The sequence below is a fragment of the Macrobrachium rosenbergii genome, chromosome 7 (genome assembly GCF_040412425.1).
Source record: "Macrobrachium rosenbergii isolate ZJJX-2024 chromosome 7, ASM4041242v1, whole genome shotgun sequence".
Taxonomy (NCBI): Eukaryota; Metazoa; Arthropoda; class Malacostraca; order Decapoda; family Palaemonidae; genus Macrobrachium; species Macrobrachium rosenbergii.
The window spans coordinates 13,719,001-13,725,000 of NC_089747.1; the positions used below are offsets into that span (position 1 = coordinate 13,719,001).

At 35.8% G+C, this 6,000-nt stretch overlaps 1 protein-coding gene across 5 annotated transcripts in view; it reads left to right on the top strand.

The window, feature by feature from the left end:
- Nucleotides 1–6,000, top strand: part of LOC136840144 (pseudouridylate synthase RPUSD2-like) — a 1,228,991-nt gene that overhangs the window by 575,517 nt on the left and 647,474 nt on the right. The window lies entirely within an intron of this gene.

Sequence of the window (6,000 nt, forward strand, 5' to 3'; positions counted from 1 at the left end):
TACTTTATACTTCAGTTGACTTATATAATTTTTTACTATAATTTTTGTATTACTTTATGATAAGTCTGTGGCTTCCCAAAGCTGTCGTAGTGATATCTAGATAATGATAGAATGAAGGATTAACCCTTCCGAGCTGTTGGTCATATCTTCGAAAACATTGCATTAAATGGCACACAGAAATATTGTATTTGTGCTTTTGTTTGTGTTGTTAAGAAAATTTGATTTATATCCATATTAAGCGTCATTTTATGTCATTTAATAAAACAGGAAATTTTTTTTTTTTTTTCGCGTGAACGTTAGTTTTACCCGTAACTGCAGTACGTTGGATAATAATTAGACCGATATAAAAGGGGCAGGCGATTCAGTAGTGATTATTATGTATTTTTATATGAAAACCAATTGGACCAACAACCCCGCGTCTTTACCTAGCCCAGGATCGAAGCAGTGCTAAACGAGTGGGTTTTATCTCTGGAGGGAACGGGTAGACCTACCTTTAAAGGGTGGAATGCTGAAAGAATCAGGGAAAACAAAAGCTGGAAGAAAAATCCGAAACCCAGTTTAGTGAACGAAATGGTCTCCTATATGCACAATTCTAGGACTATTGAAATCCCTAACAGCATTATTAATTCGTATATAATTGTCACTAGCACAACACTGAGATAAAAAAAAAAGTTTAGTACGTTCTTCAATGGAATTATAAAGAACCAGTGGGTATGATCGATCTTTGCCCATTCCACTTTTTTTTCAATATCTTCCCCTCCTTCCTGGCGTTATCACTAATGCACCAATCTGTCTCTTGGCTGGGAGACTGGTTCTGCTCTGTCGCATTTGAGAACATTGGTTTTATATTCTCTCCCTTTCTCTCACTGTAGAATTGATATTCCTCGGGGACGTTATTGACACAGGAGAGTCTCTCTCTCTCTCTCTCTCTCTCTCTCTCTCTCTCTCAAGCTGGAATGCCCTTCAACAAAATTTTACACGTAACTCTCTCTCTCTCTCTCTCTCTCTCTCTCTCTCTCTCTCTCAATTGAAATGCCCTCCAACAAAATTTCATATGGAGAAGTAACTCTCTCTCTGTCTCGCTCTCCTTAAATTTGAAATACTTTTCAACGAATCTTTACATGGAGAAGTAACTCAGAATTTAAACATTTCATTTTCAGTTATACTAATTCAGCAAAATCCAAACCACATGGATGGTTTTACAAAAGGATTGTTTTCACCAGTGTATCGTCAGCTTTACACAGATGATTGTGGAATCCCGATTTAGAATTGTTTAAGTTTACTTGCAATTTTGTTAAAAATTGTGAAAGTTCCCCCGGAAGTAGGTCGCCGATATTAATGATAATGAAAGTAATAATTGTAATGGTAATGTGAACGGTTTGGATTGCCGTGTATTACAAATTGTATTTCCTATTTGGAAAGTATTTTGAACTGAATTATTGTTGTGGTAATTATAATAATAGCGTTCATATGCATTGGTAATTATTTTGATGACATCTGGAGTTGCGTTATATTAGAAATTATAATTGAAATAATGATATTGCTTAATGGCCATATGTAAAATTCCCGACTCTTCATCATCGTGACAAATCATTTTTCAAAGTCGGAACAAATTACCATTGAAAGGAAGACGCCATCAGTGAATTAACTGAGTAATTATTATTATTATTATTATTATTATTATTATTATTATTATTATTATTATTATTAGTTGTTGTTGTTGTTGTTTTGGTAGAAACAACAGTTGTAGTATTCTTTTCTGAACAGTGTTGAAAAACTAGAATTCCTTATTACCCAATTAGTAAAAATGTATCGTTTCTGCAATTAATTGTGTATTATTATTATTATTATTATTATTATTATTATTATTATTATTATTATTATTATTATTATTATTATTATTATTATTATTCATGGCAAATGAATGTGGGCTGAATAATGAAATCACCAGCTGCTTCATTTTCGTTAATTATTTTTGAGGGAAAACCGGAGCTATTTTTCCGTACCATTAATATTGCAAAATGATCCGCGAGAGTTTTGAACAGGGGCTGGAGTGCCCTGGTCTGCTGTTGGTTGTTGATTTGTTTAGGTGGATGTTGTTGTTCTTGTTGTAGTTGTTTGTCCGCTATTGGTTGTTGACTTTGTTGAGGTGGATGGTGTTGTTTGTCTGCTATTGGTTGTTGATTTTTTGTAGGTGGATGTTGTTGGTCTTGTTGTTGTTTGTCCGCAATTGGTTGTTGATTTTGTTGGGGTGGATGGTGTTGTTTGTCTGATATTGGTTGTTGATTTTTTAGGTGGATCTTGTTGTTTGTCCGCTATTGGTTGTTGATTTTTTTAGGTGGATGTTGTTGTTTGCCCGCTATTGATTGTTGATTTTGTTTAGGTGGATGTTGTTGTCGTTGTTGTTTATATGCTGTTGGTTGTTGATTTTGTTTAGCTGGATGTTGTTGTTGCTGTTGGTATCCTATTGGTTGTTGATTTTGTTTAGGTGGGTGTTGTTGGTTGTTGATTGTGTTTAGGTGGATGTTATTGTTTATTGCCTGCTATTGGTTGTTCATTTTTGTTTAGTTGTGTTGTTGTTGTTTGTCTGCTATTGGTTGTTGATTTTGTTTAGGCAGATGTTATTGTTGATTGCCTGCTATTGGTTGTTCATTTGGTTTAGGGGTTGTTGTTTCAAACTGGCTACAGGTTTGTTTTTTTCGTTTGATTTGGCCAGTTTTCTGAATCATTTGTTTTTGTCTCCTTAATATTAGTTTGCTTTGTTTGATTTTCTTCATGCCTTGTTTAATGTAATGTAATTAATATACGGTTTCACGTGATTATTAGATTTTAATTACGCTTACTGATCAACCAAGGACAACGAAAGTAACATTTACCACGACTGTTTATTTATTTATTTCACCAGTTTGCTCTTGGGGAATGCTTTCGCATTCTCTGTATTTTTTTTCTTTGGGGGAGGGAATTCTATAACCTCCATTATTTCAAGAGGCGGGCCTGTAGGGACATAATGGGCCAGGTCACACAGGGTTTCTTTTATCCACTTTCATTTTGCATTTTTACTCTCTCCCTGGGTCGCGTCTAGATTGAGTTATCAAGTTTCCCTTTCGCTGACATTCCTTTGTAAAAGAATTTTAGAAGACGTCGGACTACGGTGTGTCTGTAACTTTGGCAGTATAACGGTTTCTACTTCAGTGATTACAGAGGCTGTATGATCATAACGGTTATCGTTATGGTAGTGTCGAGAGTATTGGTTTAATACGAGGAGTCGTAATTGTTTTGGTTGTGACCCCAAGTTTAGTTAAAACGAGAATAATCATATAAATATTGTAGCGATTATAGTGACCATGAGAACTGTCACATAAAAGTATTGTACCAGTTGTAGTGATTATAACGACAGTGAATAAAACAGCACTAACGCTTACAACAACGGCAAAACCAGAATAAATATTTAAAAGGAAGCCTTTGGAAGACCAGCTGGGAAAACAACGCCGACGATTCTAGCACCTGACATATCCCTATCGTTCCCGAGGCCTAAACCGCCCAAAAACTCCAAATTCAATAGACCGAAGCCCCCCTCTTAATCCCTATCAGTCTCCGCCAGGGAACCCATTTTTCCTTCCTTAATTTCACTGAATGGGAAGATTGTAGTGACAGCAGAAAGGACCAGCTCCAAAGTTTGACACTCATCACTAACTATAAACGTCTGGTTTGTGGGAAGAGGAAAAAAAGGAAAAAGATGGCGAGAACGAGAGGGGGAGAGATGGGGGGAAGGTGGGGGGTGGGAGGAAGGATTGGAGAGGGATGTGGGTGGGGGAGGGAGGGGTTGGATAGGGAGGCTCGTGGTAGGAAAGTATGGAAGAAGGGAAAAGAAAGTGTGACACGAACTGGCTTGGCCTTTGTCGAGGGTCCTTTAGAAATGACTTTAAAGAAATGAAATTAGTTCGTGGTTTTTTCCTTTTCGCACTTGGGTCCTTTCCGGGTATTTTTATGAGTAAAGAAAAAACTCACTTAAAAAAATTCGCAATTGGACGCCTTTTTTGATATTGAGAAAATAATAAGGATGTTTAACCGGTTTATTTCTGTTAAGCGTTAATTTTTTAATTTGACGTCAGTTAAGGATGTTTAATTCGTTGCTGCTCATATTGCTAATCTTCGTAAAAATTAAAATTACAGAGGTTTAAGCATCCGTATTTCCTTTGTGCGCTCTTGCAATCTGATAAAACTTTGGCATAATTAAATAGTTGCTTCTCTGCCTTTAATGATTTTGGAAAATGTTTAGGTCTAAGTGAGTCGTTTTTAAAAGCTCTGCGCATTTATTCTCCTAAAATGATAAGGATATTGAAATAGCTGGCTGTAATCTGTAAAAAGAAAAATTACAGAAATTTGAAATAGCATATTTCCAGCTGCGCCTTTATTTTACTTAGCAAAACAGTGAACCTTTAATTATTGTCTTTTGAACTTTCAAAATTTGGTAAATTTAGAGAACAGTTTTTTTTTGGCAGCTGTTTAATTGAAGAAAAACAAAAATTGAGAAATTTAAACCGCTGTTTTTAAATCTTTAAATGGCTGTTAACCATATTATGCCCGTTTTTAATCTTGGAATATATGACAATGGAATTAGCAGTCTTTGTTATTTAGGGATGAACCCTGTCTTACATATTTTATGTTATTTTCCTTGTATGTGTATGAAAAGAATTCCGTGCAGCACGTCTGCAGTCAAGCCGAAGCTTTTGTTTGCAGTTGGAATATGTTAGAGAAATGGACATTTCATTACATATTCCTTTTTATGAGTACAAAAGAAAAATCCCGTTCTGTATATCATGTTAAGCTGCAGCTATTGTCTGTGCCTAGACGATTTTAGCAGAATATTTCGGTGTATACAATTCTTACAGTTTTTTTATATATATATATATATATACAGTGTACGTACCGGAGCGCTAATCTCCATGTTGCACTGCGGTTCAAACGTCTTAGGACAAAATTTCGCCGTTTAATGCTGCAGGAAGACGCAGTGAGCAACACGGTCCAATTCGTCTTGATCCTGAAAGGGACTGTGGCTCTAACGGACTTTTTCCGCGTAGCATTAAATCGGCCCCGACTTGTGGCTCGGCGGCAGAAATCGGGAATGATTTATGAGTGCGATGGGGGTTTTCTTGGCGATTGTTGATATGGTCGATGTTTCCTCGAAGTGCGTCGGACTTTGGACCTTAGGGTCCCTCAGCCCAGAGGGGAAAAAGCGAGATGGCCAGGAGTGACCTCTAATTTCAGCGGCACATTAAGTTGGGCTTTGAACTGGCCCTCCGGGAATTTGCGAAAGGAAGGAAGAATGAAACGGAAAAAAATACAACTTACACTGGAATTTGGAATTTTCATGACATCAAAAGTGTAGCCAAGGCCATTTATAAATCGCCCTTTTTTTTTGTATTTGCGGAAATATGTTCAGATTTTAAATGGAGGTTGATGTCAAAAGACTACAATTTTTTTTTCTACATTAATCGGGCTAGCGGGAGCAGAACGTTTTAGCATGATGTATATGCTACGTGGTGTGGTCTTGCTCAGGAAAGTATTTAGAAATAAATCTGATACTTTGATTTACGTTTTATTGCATTCCTTATTTTGATGTAAATTCTTCACGCGATCGTGTATTTGTTTTGTATTTTGCGAAAAGACAGTCATACGAACAATATTTGGCATGTCAGTATTGACATACTAACCCAGAAAGGTATAGCTGAGGAAAGCGATACGACTATGAGGAAGGTGGGTATATTGATCAGGCAGTCGACTTTCAACTCTATGCTTCGTTGCCAAAGATTATGGAAAGATGGAAATAAAACTATAAAAGAAATGAGGGTATATGTAAGCGTGTGTGTGTACATACATTCATACACATATTTTATATTTATATATATATGTATATGTATATGTATATATATATATATATATATATATATATATATATATATATATATATATATATATATATATATATATATATATATA